This window comes from Centruroides sculpturatus, unplaced genomic scaffold (genome assembly GCF_000671375.1).
Source record: "Centruroides sculpturatus isolate CEXI.00-Female unplaced genomic scaffold, Cexi_2.0 scaffold27, whole genome shotgun sequence".
Lineage (NCBI taxonomy): Eukaryota > Metazoa > Arthropoda > Arachnida > Scorpiones > Buthidae > Centruroides > Centruroides sculpturatus.
In genome coordinates this window covers 687,344-700,949 of record NW_019384318.1, presented here as the reverse complement: position 1 = coordinate 700,949, position 13,606 = coordinate 687,344, and positions in this window count along the sequence as shown.

Sequence of the window (13,606 nt, the reverse complement as noted above, 5' to 3'; positions counted from 1 at the left end):
ATTGCATGCGAGAGGCATCACATAGGATTAGTCAGTTGTTGAACACTGTGCATTGACTTGTTTTTCACTTTTAGAATGGAAGCTGCATTGAGCAGTATCCACTGCATCAGTAAGGTCTCTATATAGCATGAGTATCGTGTACAAATGAAATGCTTGTTGCCTGCCAAAAGTCTCATAGTGATGCAGTTTGGTACTATATATTTCTTTATGGAATTTTCTTAAGTCCTAATGTGTCATATCAAATTTGGTTGCCGTTTGGACTGCTAAATATCTCTGTGGACATTGTTGAATTGGAATACTTTAATTAAGATTATTTTGTATGTAAAATGTTACAAAAATATAACATTTGAATACTAAAATTGAAGTACTTTTTCAGTATTGTAATAGATTATTTAAGTTTTTGTTTGGTAAATTTACTTATAAAATTAAAATATATTACAGGTATCCCTTGATGTTTTTTTTTATTTTGTATTTAACTTGTACTTAAAATATTAAAGTACCCATTTAGAAGAATTCAACAGTATTTTTTTTCTCCCATGTGAGCATATTCCATTGGCTAATGATGCCACTAATTTACATTCTTGTACTCTTTTTATTGTGAGCACAATATGTAGTCTTCCAAAAAGAATGCCACCATTTTAAATTATTGTAATTATGTTAATTATCATCTGAGAACGTTGTAATGTACATTTAAAACATGTCAAACATGGACAGTTTTTCCAATTTGTCCATTACAATTTCTCAATGTGTGCACCTTGCATTACACAGCACACATCCAACCAATACTCAAATTCTTTCTGTGCACACTACAGCATATTCATTGTCACTCTTCCCACAACAGCCACAGTTCTGTAGTTTCTGTAGATTATTTGTTTCACAGTGATGAGTGATTCTGGCATTGAAGGCTGCAGAACATAAAATGACTTCTCTGTTGTAGTATTGCCATTTTATTTATGGCACTTCCTAGTGGAGGTAGACAAGACTTTGGAATGCAGATGGAAGACGAAACTTGGACAGCTAGGGTATCGATTGATGTACGTCACATACTTCTTGGATAATAATTAACATAATTACAGTAATTTAAAATGGTAGCATTCATTTTGGAAGATGCTGTGTCTTAAAATAAACCAATGTAATTTTCATGTAAAACTGCTGCAGCTGATTCTTTTTCTGTTAATTTTTTAAGCATGCCTACAATTTGTATATGAAACTTTAAAATATATCTTTTTAAATGTCAATGAACATTGTTGTTTTTGTTATGTATTTGTATACCCTTAATATTTTTCGTGAAGTTTATCTTGAAATAGAAATGGGTAAAATGACATTTCATTATAAGTCAAGGGATACCTGTATTAAGATGGAATAAATGAATGTATAAAAAAAAAATAATTTTTTGTGGTCATTTTGAATATAATTTTATACGTATGATCTCTGTTGTTTGCTTAAAATTTTGAATGCGAGTGTTTATTTAATGTCAGAACTAAAATAGCATGATTTAATTACTTCCAATTTAATATGAAATTGATTTTACATTTAAACATTTAATGATAAAAGTTGTATATAAAACACTGAAGAAAACTGCCTTCATTTAATGTTCATAACTTTGATATCAAAGTGAACTTTTTCACTAACTTAATCATTTCAACTGCCATAATAGACTTTAGTAATTCTTATATTTTGAATGTATAATGTATTTTAAAAACTTTTTTAAAGAGTATATAAATAAATATAGTCAAATCTTGATAATTTTGAGTGAACAAATTCATCTTAATTCCTTTCTCTGTAATTTAACTATTCTTGTCTAATTATTTATAAAACAAAATATAAAATATTTAGTTTTAGAAATTAAAACTATATTTTCTTATACTAACCAATACTAATAGTATGAAATTTTCTTAAAATAAAAAGTAACCGAGCTGTAAAAATAATTTTTTTGTATTTTCTAAACAAATTTATAATAATTTTCTGTAGTTTTTAAACACACTTTTTTTATAATTTACATTTTATATTCATTTTTATGACTTTATTAGCATTTTGTATTAAAATTTCTTTTAATGCTTAAGCATTGTATATTTATTTAAAATTGTGGAATAATGATCTAAAGACTTTCCATAATTTTCAATTATACACTTTCGTGATATTTCATAGGTAATTTGAGTCGCGATACGATATTCTGATCAATTGTATTGCTGGTTAGAATTATAATGGATGAAATTTTTGCCACCCGTGTTGCCCATAATTGAAATTAGGCAGAATCAAATACTTTTAATAAATTGATAATTTTTAAGACTCGAACGAGAACGGTGTTCTCGAACAACCAATAAATTTTGCACGATGCTTACAATTTGCTTTATATGGCTGCGGAATAGTTAGTAATTAATGAGAATATCAAATACAAGGACCAAGAACCACTCACTTTCAAAAAGTTAGTTCTATGATAGTCTGTTCAATAATGTCAATTATTTAACATGTTCATTAGAGATTAGTTCACAACTAATTAGAGTATTAAAATTCCTTGCGTTTATATTCGAACATAAAATAGTTTGGTCTGTGTATTTGATCTATTAGTGTCGAAGATTAATGCAAATTGAATTTCTAAAAACGATGAAACATTGGTTCTCGGTTCTCAAATTGCTTGTCTTCTGTTGTTTGAGCTCATCGGGATCACATTGGCGAACTTTCAGTATTCAAAACCTACCACAAGTTCTTGGGAATGAGAGCATGTTGGAATCAAATATTTCTTAATTCTTGCACTTGAATATTTATAGCATTCAAATGCAAGAATTCATAATGTTCTCTCATGCTAACAAAATTAAACCAAACAGAATTTGTAAAGTTTATTTAAAATACGGCAAATAATTTTTTATTGCATTTATTATAATTTATCAGTAGAAGTTTTAAAATTGTCTAATTTTGAATTGCATAATAATTGCAAATTACTTTTTATGTAGGTTTGAAAAAATTTTCTTAATTTGATCTGAAAATATTTACTTCCCTGAATAAGTAAAAATATTCAAAGTTAGGTAAGTGAGTTCTGAATATTCAACAGATATTCATGTTTTTTTTCAAGACAACTCTGAACAAATTCCAAATTAATCTCACTTCCAGGTATTTTTAAAGTTATTAAAAGTTAAGCATTGGCAAAGTTTTTAAAATTTATTATGATGTTAATACATTTATTAACTAAAAATTAATGGAAAAAAAAATTTTCGGTGATTATTAATGTACAGTACAGTGTGTTTTTAATAAGTCATGACTTGCATCAAATCATGCTGCAAAACATCAGTTTTAATGTGTCCCAAGAAATGTTTGTTTATAAATCTACTAATATATTTGGATACACTGCTTATTTGTTGAACTTTAAGCATCTCCATAAAAAAAATAAGGGACTGAGATCAAGCAATCTGGAAAGCCACAATGCCTGAAAAATTACCCTTTCAGGGAATGTGTCCTTCAGGAATGTTAAGATAGTATTCCTGAAGGACTTCTCCTTCAGGAATACAAATCCTTTGGGTTGCAAGACTTATTGAACACCTGCTTTTATATTCAATGTTATATAGAATTCTCTCTCAAATAATTTAAATTTTTTCATCGGATATCATTTTGAAATTTTATTTAGTGGCTTTTCTGCATCCGTTTACAATATCTTACTTCAGTATTATTATTTTAAAATATTTATATTTAATAATTTATTTTGATTCATTTTTATAATTAAGAAGCAGTATGTAATAAGAGAATTCAAACTGATCAAATAACTTTGCATAACTCTAATAGAAGGAAGTTTTTTTGTTGATAGAACTAAACCTGATAGTAAAGAAATGGGAAAGGTTATGATGCAAAGTTCCAGATATAATAAATGGTAGATAATAGAACAAATACTGCAAAGTAATTGGTATGCATAGTTTCAGGCAGTATGTGAGCCATTATCAATGCCTTTGTTGGTGAAATGCCCTACAATAGGATCCAAAGTAGGGTTACTTAGTGCTCTCAAGCTTCTGTCAGGATGATGTAAGGAGGTAGTGGTAGCATAAACGAACATACAATTATAATTGTGTTTATTTTTAAGGGAAAAATTCTTACAATTGAAGCCAACACTTGAAATGGGTGGAAGTCCGGATGGGAGATGATGTGAGAATATAGATTGTTGATCCTATTGCTTTTGTTGATGAAATGAGATAAAGATGTTCTGGTCCTAAGGGTAGGATGCGAGTTCAGGTAATTGTCAGCTCCCTTGATTGTTGATAAAATGACACTGGGTGGTCTGACCGGAGAAGCACAGGTTTATTTGAGAAGGTAAATCTCTCTTCCTGGTCAGATTGGCAGATGTCAGTGAGGCACGATGACTCAATGATGACATGGTCATCTGCAATGGTGACGACAACCTTGGCAGTCCTTGACACGATGAACATGCTTTACAATGGTGGCAACTCACTTTGACCTCGAGGTTGGTCCTCTTTTATGTGATTCGGACTTGAAATCTATGATTTGGATTGGTCACAATCACTTTCTCCCTTTTTCTCCCATTGGTTCCCACTTTGTTGCTAGAGACCAAGTTCGGGTCAGAGGGGATGGATGTCTCCCTCACTCCCACACCAGGGCTGTCACTTCCTCCAGCATTCAATTAGGAACCGCCTGGAGTGATAGCCCATAATTAAGGAAAGAGCAAACTCCCTTGAGTGATGACCCGTAATAAGGAAAGGGAGGTGTTTTTTCACTTGAAAGTCAGGACATCTGGACCTATTACCTAATTGTTGCATAAAGTGCTTTGTATATTTAAACTGGAAATTGCCTGTTTGATGAAAAAAAAAATTGAAATTCATAAATTACTTTTCCAGCGTAATCTCTCACTATGACACACTCTCTCCCACTTAGTTTGACCAATACTTTATCTTTTAAACTCTCCTTTTTCACAATTCTCGAAAACAAAGACAAAAACATAAACAAGTGAGGAGGTTTCAGACCTCAGTGTCAAAAAGATTGTACAACTTTTGCAGATGTTCAATATTAGTTATCAGGGCTGTGTGTCGGTAGGCCAAACCCTCGACTCCAACTCATGGCATCAGATCTTCTGAATTTTAACTCTGACTCCTGCTTTTAAATAATAATTTAAAATATACTTTGAGTATATTAATCTAGAATGGCATTTAATCACTACCAAGTGAATCATAAGGCATTCTTACTGAAAGTGCTTTTTTTTTTATCACCACTATTGTCATCAACCACATAATATTACATAGTTGTCCATTTGTGGTTATAGTAAAGTTTTCAAAAACACCAGACTAAACCTGAATTTTCTTAGTCATTTTTTATGGGTCTTTTGATATTAAAATAAAATGTTATTTTAATGTCAAAAGACCCATAAAAATTGTAGCTAATTCGGTTAGAGTTAGCTAACACAATGTTTTTGAATATGAATACAGAATATGTTTGAATATAAATTTCTTGAAAGAAAATCATAGTAGTGGTATTTAAAGAAAGATTGTGATGCAGGGAATCATCATAAAATAAGATCTTGCATTATAGGAGGTTAATGCTTATATTAGGAGCTTAATATAGAATACATAATAGAACAAATAAATCTGAGTTAGTCCATTTTTATCAACTCAGACTACTCTAGACTTTGACTCCACAGCCCTGTTAGATAAACTGATCACTGAATACAAAGAAAACATCATGTGAACATTGTAATTTTACATAGTTGTATGGGCAATTCTTATACTTCTAAATAAAACTTGAATTCTCCAAAGGATACTAGATAAAGATTTGTGATATACAGCAATGTATTTGAAGTGTTTGTTTATTCAGTTAATTTATTATAAATGCATACTAATAACTAAATATATTAATGAGTTTAGTTTAGTTCCCAGGCTAAGACATATCCACCAGCAGCTAACTGGACCATTGAATAGTTAGTTGCATGTTTGCCTGATGAATGGACTGACCATATGGAATTTCCAGGTTTGCTTCATGTGTTTAACATCTAAATAGGAATCAATTTCCCATAAAAAGTCCTCTTGAGAGGCATCTCATCTTGGCAAATTGCCCACTTATTGCATTGCCTCACTTAGTCAACCAACCAACCTGGATTCAGGCCCAGCAGGCTCATTTATAAGTCTGGCACTGAATATGATGTAAATTTTCACTTACTTAATATACAAGTAGATAAATAAAATTAAGGAATAAGCTTCTTGTGCAAAAATCAAACAGAATATATTAATTAAAAAGAAAAAATTTTTTTATAATTTTATACTACAATTTATTAATATTTAATAAAAACAAAGCTTCAGTAATTGAGTAATGTATTGTACATCAGGTGTGATTAATGTTAAATTTAGGTAGCATTTGCACTGTACATGTTTAAACTGAACATTAAAACATTTAACACCTGTATTTAAGTCATTAAAATTAGATAAACTTTAAAGAATGTCTATAATTACTGTTATAGTTTCTCAACTTTTGAAATCAATTACAGTATACAGAAGTAAAAAATCTTGGTAATTAACTTTGGGAAGCATTTATTGCAAATACCCGTTTAATTCGTCGAAAATATTTCACTTGACAATGGCTAATCCATTCTCTCATTCAAATACAGTACTTAGAAATATTTAGACGAGTACGTAGATACGGAAAATAATAATGGAATATCCTAGACCGAGTGTAGTGTGGAAAGCCATCCATTAATTACGTGTAATGTTTTTGAGGCACTTAACCATTCGGTTATCCGGGAGATTATGATGGCAGCGTAATGCTCCGAGAGACCCTGATGGACCATCCCCGGAAAACCGAATACGGCCCATCCTGATACTTCGAGCCCTGTCTCTCATCACCTTTTTTTCATAAATAGAAGCTATATGCAAAATTCATAATTGATTCGCTATTAAAAATAACTTCCATTAATTCAAAAGTGGAAATAAACGAAATTGTTTGCACAGGTTAGTTTAAATTTTATTTCGGTTTTTCCCGCCAACCTGTGTTTAAAGGTAACAAAAACAGTAGTCATCTCCCGTGAAAAAAGTAAACAGAACACATTCTACGCGTAGAAGAATAAACTTATTCTAAACACAAAAAACACTATCATTAAAATATCACTCTTTACGAAGTATATACTCATTGCAGACAATTTATTTGCATTTGTCTTGTATGATTTAAATGCCATTTCGATTGTGTTACTGAAATCATTCAAACACACGAGCGTTTGTGCGCGTGCTACAATTATTTTACTTTTTTACCGACCCGGAACCGACACGAATACCAATTAAAAGTTGTGTAAATAAACGGGTTACAATTAAAATTACATGTTACTTAAAAAAAATTAACTGTACTGTTTTATTTAAAGTACACTAAACTTTTCTACGTATTAAACACTGATGATAATGTAATTGAAAAAAGTAAAATAATTGTAGCACGCGCACAAACGCTCGTGTGTTTGAATGATTTCAGTAACACAATCGAAATGGCATTTAAATCATACAAGACAAATGCAAATAAATTGTCTGCAATGAGTATATACTTCGTAAAGAGTGATATTTTAATGATAGTGTTTTTTGTGTTTAGAATAAAAGTTTATTCTTCTACGCGTAGAATGTGTTCTGTTTACTTTTTTCACGGGAGATGACTACTGTTTTTGTTACCTTTAAACACAGGTTGGCGGGAAAAACCGAAATAAAATTTAAAGAAAACAACTTAACTTGCATAAGTGAACGGCACAGAAATTAAAAAAAAATCCAGCAACGCGTTGCGTAACTTTCCCGGTTGTTGTGTGAGTTTATTTAAAAAATAACTTTTATATTATTAATCATAGCATTAATAGTGTGTGGCGTCATTTGTTACGAGATTTTGTTATAAGAATTTTTTGTGTTTTTAAGTACTATAAAATGGCAAAAGGTTTAATTTTGTAGAGATGAGTCTTATAAAAAAGAAAAAAAAATTGTAAATAACGAGTGAAATGTTCATTAAGTCCATTCCCACTCGACCCTTCGACCTTTCACCATCAAAATTTAAAAGCATCAAAGAATAAGCTACCAAGCAATTTGGCATGCCCTTTACGCATAAACTCTGGTCCACGAGGACTTAGAACATGGAAATGTGCAAAAAATTCGGAGGGTCAAATTTCACACGTTTCCAATAGTTTCTTTTGTTATGTATAGGCCTAATAACAACCGGAAAAGTAAAAAACCATTTGGATACAAGTAAATAATTCAAATTCATATTTTAATATTGAAGACAAGCAATTATTTATTGTGACATCTTCACAATGTCGGGCTGCAATTTTTAATTTTTGAATTTAAAATATATGTTCTCCACCTCAAATTACTAGTGTCTTGCCCCTGTACATCATACTTTTCCTGTTACAAATAGATGACTGGCACACACTATTGTCTAATTCCAGAAGAAAATTTTGAATTTAAATAACGTGATTTCCGGTTTGCATCGGAAGTTCGTATAGTTAATCGGGGCTTCCTGCCCCTAAGCTTTCCATATCTGCTCTTGAATTTCATTTATCTAAGGATTAAGGAAAAATGGATGACAGTGGGAATTTATAGGTCTACAATTTTTTTCAAATTGCAGCCTAATAAAGGGAACATTTTTTTAAAATCCTTGCTTTCTTATCCTAGGTTAGTAACTGAAAAGAAAGAAACCTTAATCTAAAGAATTCAGAAAAAGCTAAAGAGATGTTCTTTGTGAAGCGACGCTCTTTGCATGTTTGCCCATACTGAACGAGAGGATCCCACTGGTTCAAAAAGGGTGGAATGATCGAAACATTCCTTCCTTCTCAGTGCAGCAAAGATGATGTCGTCAACGTGTCATTTTTCGGAACAGGTTCTAATAGGGAAATGCCTCCTTTCTGTTCAACGCTGAATAAAGGATGATTTCGACATGAGCTTCTTCCGAAAATACTGTAAAGAAACAAATATACAATCGACCTCCCTATAATTACGGTCCCAATAATTACGATTCCTATAAAACTGCGAAAAAATTCTGACGGTATCCGTAAAAAACAGTAAAAAAACCCCTATAATTACGTTAAACTTCATCGGGCAACCTAACTACTTTCCCGCCGTCCGTAGCGCCACGCTACGGAGAGATTTCTATCGTCTGAACAGTATAATATAAATTATATATAAATTAGGTACTGTACATATAATTATATATTAATTATATATAAATTAGGTACTGTATATATAATTATATATTAACTTATTGTAACTTTGTTATAATTAAATATATAATTTCCGCCGTCTAGCGTGGCGCCACGCTACGGAGATTTTTACGCTAACTATCGTCTGTCAGTATGTAAATTAGGTACCGTAAGTCTAATACAGTACTGTAATTTTATACATTTCTTGTGAAAGAAACATTTCTTATTCAACGGCGATTAAAATTATTTATATTAATGATGTCTCCGAAGTTCTACGAAGTTTTCACAGAAAAATAAGTTGTTAGAAATCGGCCGCTCTTTGCTGAGCTGTTCCGCGACGAAAACAATGTTGAGCAATGGCAATGTCGAATGGTGACACTCGGTAAGTAATCCTACAATTTTTTGTTTATAGCGTAGTTTATACGGATTATTTCCAAAAAATATATACGTATTTTGGAAATGTTGAGTCGGATTAGTCTAGAATCGATTAATTTTATGGAAGAAAACCTTTCAATCAGCCGTAGTCCGTAAACTTTACACGTGTCGGGCTGTGATTGGAACGACTCGTAAGAAATCGGATTCCTAAAAAATGGAACGTATCTATGATCTTATAGGGGGGTCGACTGTAGATTAAGTGGGATTCAAGTATACTTAATGCGTAAAATAAGAGAGAGTATCAGTGCCGTAACTAGTCATTCCTGTGCTCTGTGCAAGAATTTGCATTTAGGCCGCCCTTTCCAATGGGCCCTGTTCGGGTGCACCTGTTGCACCTGCCTAGTTACTACACTGTAGAGTATACTCACGACTAAACGAAATTTGGGTAGCGCGTGATAGATCCTACTGGAAATGCTAGAATGTTCGAACTCCACAGACGACAAAAGACACAGACCGACCCGGAACAAAGAAAACTCTTACGTGTAATTTACATTTCAAACTTAAGAAGTATGGCAGAAAAGTAACGAGACACCGCACGTAGCGCAATAAGTGCCAATGTGTAGCCATGTGACCGACACCATCCGAAAGAAAGCACTTCTACTTGATCTTCCGTTCAAGTTGTAGCAGCGGTCGGATTCGGGTTGGAGAAGGATTGGGCGAAAGAAGTGCACTCCACAACTCGATCTCGATTACGAAAAATAATACCCGTTTATTAACTATATAAAATTTACATAGAAGCTTTAAGCGTGAGAGAGAGTTTACAAACGTTCGCGCGTGGTATTTACAGAAGATCGCTCTCTTGATTTGGGTCCCTTTTTCAGAGGAGGAGACACTATAGTCCTTGGTGGGTATTTCGGGTCATCGGCGGTTAATTAAGCTTCTGATCACTGGCTATTGGGGAGTATCGGCAGCGAAGTGTATCCTAGTGCGCACACGACCAACTTTTGAGGACGGACGAACTCTGTGTCTTCATCGGGCCCATTTATTTTTATTTTGGGGTCCTCCCCTCGCTGTTCTTGTCCTTTTTTTTTGGTACTATTTAGTTGTACGGTCCAATGACGATTTTTCCGTTAGGCTCTTGGTGACACGTTCGATGTGTCACTTTGGACAAGGAAGTAAGGCCGTGGGAAAAGATATAATCTATCCTCCTTTATAATTTTTTTTTCTTTGAAATAAATTTTTTTGTCAAATATATATATAGTCGGCAGCGCTTGCAGACTATCAAAAAGGGGAGGTATGGTACAAGCTATAAAAGGGTACATGTGCATTATGTAAAATATACATTATAGGTATCCCTCGATTAATGCAGTTGTTAATCTCTCTATGCTATCGCATATATCAAAATCGCGTTAATTAAATACAGTAGTACAGTACCTCGGTACTCGACCGAACAATCACTACCCGCTAGAATAAATTTTCGGTTAAGAACAAATATTTTTTATTTTGTCATCGGTAAAAGATTTTTGTGATAAAAATGAGTAACTAACTTATAAATAAAATGAAACCTTAGAGCTCCCTTGGGGATTAAGAAAAGGGCAACCCAACTACAAGAGGGACACGTGCTCAAGCGCCCCAGTGATATATAGTTCTTTCCCAGACCCGGAATTTGTCTGATCCTAGTCTCTGTAACATTTGTCTTTTTCCCAAACTCTAACTTCACTAGAATGGTTGTCATTCAGAACCTTGAACATTACCCAAACCGTCACCACATACCAGCTAAAGACGGTTCCAGTTCAAAACTCCCAGCAGTTATGAGGAGTTGGTGCAAAATCTTCAACCAAGTACTGTACAGTCTGTGAAGAAACAAATTCAAAGAAGACAATGTTGATCTGTAAATTATACCCTTTAATTTTCTTTACCACTGAGGTGCCCCTAGGAGTTAGCGCCTGGAGCGGCTGCTCCGTTCGCCCTATGGTAGGGCCGGCTCTGCCTCTTAGTGTCTATAGGCAGAAAGAGCTTTATAAAGAAATGCCTTTTTCTCGTTATTAGCGAGGTTAAGGCCGAAGTTTTAAACGCGAAAACGTGTACGGCGGACGTTCAGCGCCGCTTTCCTGTAAGCCTAGAAGTTTGACAATGGTGTTTGGATAGTCAGTGGAATTATGCTCGACATTCCAAACACCATTGTCAAACTTCTAGGCTTACAGGAAAGCGGCGCTGAACGTCCGCCGTACACGTTTTCGCGTTTAAAACTTCGGCCTCAACCTCGCTATTTTCACATATACAGTCGACCCCCCTATAACACGGGTTCCTACAGTTCGGATTCCTATATGACGGCGAAAAAATTGCGACGGTATCCGTACAAAGATGGTAAAAAAACTCTTATAATTCGGTAAAACGTCATCGGGCAGCTGAACTACTTTCCGCCGTCCAGCGCCACGCTACGGAGAGTTTAAGCGGGTAAATTGAGTTTACTATCGTCTGTACAGTACTATATATAAATTAGGTACTGTATATATAATTATATATTAACTTAATTTATTGTAACTTTATTATAATTATATATATACTTTTCGTCGTCCAGCGCCACGCTACGGAGAGTTTAGGCGAGTAAGGGGGGTACATGATCTTGAATTGAACTCTCTATCACTTAATTGGCACAAGATCTGTGAGATCCGATTTCTGTGTTAAAGTAGATACTTGAGTATACCACAAATGTCACTGGCAGTTAGTTTTAGGTTTGAGCTCCATCGACGGGCTGATTAGTTAAAGATTTTCGGATATTCTTTAGCGTGTCTAAAATCCAAGGATGAGTTTCATCAGTGATAAGTTATAGCTTCGTGAAGCCCAGGCTATTATAAAGTGCTCGATGTACAGTGTTGACTTCAGACATTTTTTATTTCGTGAAAGTTTTCTGAGTGAAAGATTTTTCTTTTATAAATAATCGATTTGGGGTCCCTGTTGGTGGGAAACCCAGACAATTGCCCATTTTTTTTTCACAGGAGTTTCGTATAAAAAAAATTATTCCAAGAAGCATCCCTTTGCTAAGTCGCCTTCGTATTTGTGAAATTCGAAGTTCATATAATTTCATAAAAGAAAGTAATCCTTCAAATTTTTAATGAATTTAAATAAAAAAATTCCTTTAACCAAAGGAATTTGACCCTACAGAGCTGTAATATAAAGCGTATGAGAAATTTATAACTCTTTCTATTTAACTATAAACATTCTCACGATCAAACCGTGTATAGTTTACAGTTCGTCATATTGTTGTCATTCTAACACCAACTTTAATTAACCCCACACCTGCTAAAACAATTGGTCACCTGACAATTTTCCCACCACAAAATGTATAAAAGCCATCCTCCTTCCCCTCTTGGGGGAGTTTCCAATCGAACGACCAAGACGGACACTAACTTTCCTTAGTCCTACTATACGACATCAATTGGAAGACTTTGGCCCCACCTCGCACCGCCTTTCAGAAATTAAAGCCGAAATTATCCCAGAGGTATGAAATATTATTGTAAACTCTCTCTCTCATCCGCGAAGTCTAAGGAGTTTTGTAAATTTTTAATTAGTTAGCGCTTTAAATAAACTGTTGTTTTGTTTTAAATGGTGTCGTTACTCGACTTAGCCAACGTCTTATCGTCGACCCTTCCGACTCTCTTCCACTCGCGTAACGCGTAACTGAACGAAACGCCATCCTTGACAAGAAAGTAGATCACCGACCTGTAGCCGGAAGGAGAGGACTTGCCGACCTCCCCGGCGGCTCACAAATTGGTGTCACGGGAGTGGGGTTTGAATCTAAAAATCCCTAGAAACATCACATATTGCATTGCCTTATCCCATTCATCAACAGCGAACAGCCAATGATAATACAAAAATGAATTAACACAACACCAATATACAGTGGGTGATCGGTTAACGAACATAATTCGTTCCAAGACTTTGTTTGCTATCCGAATTGTTCGTTAACCGATTATCGATTTACCATAGGTTTCTATGGGAATTTAATTAATTCGTTCTAGAGACCCCCAAAATAAAAAATATATACTTTCTTACTACGTTTATTTATATGTAATAATAAAAATACATACA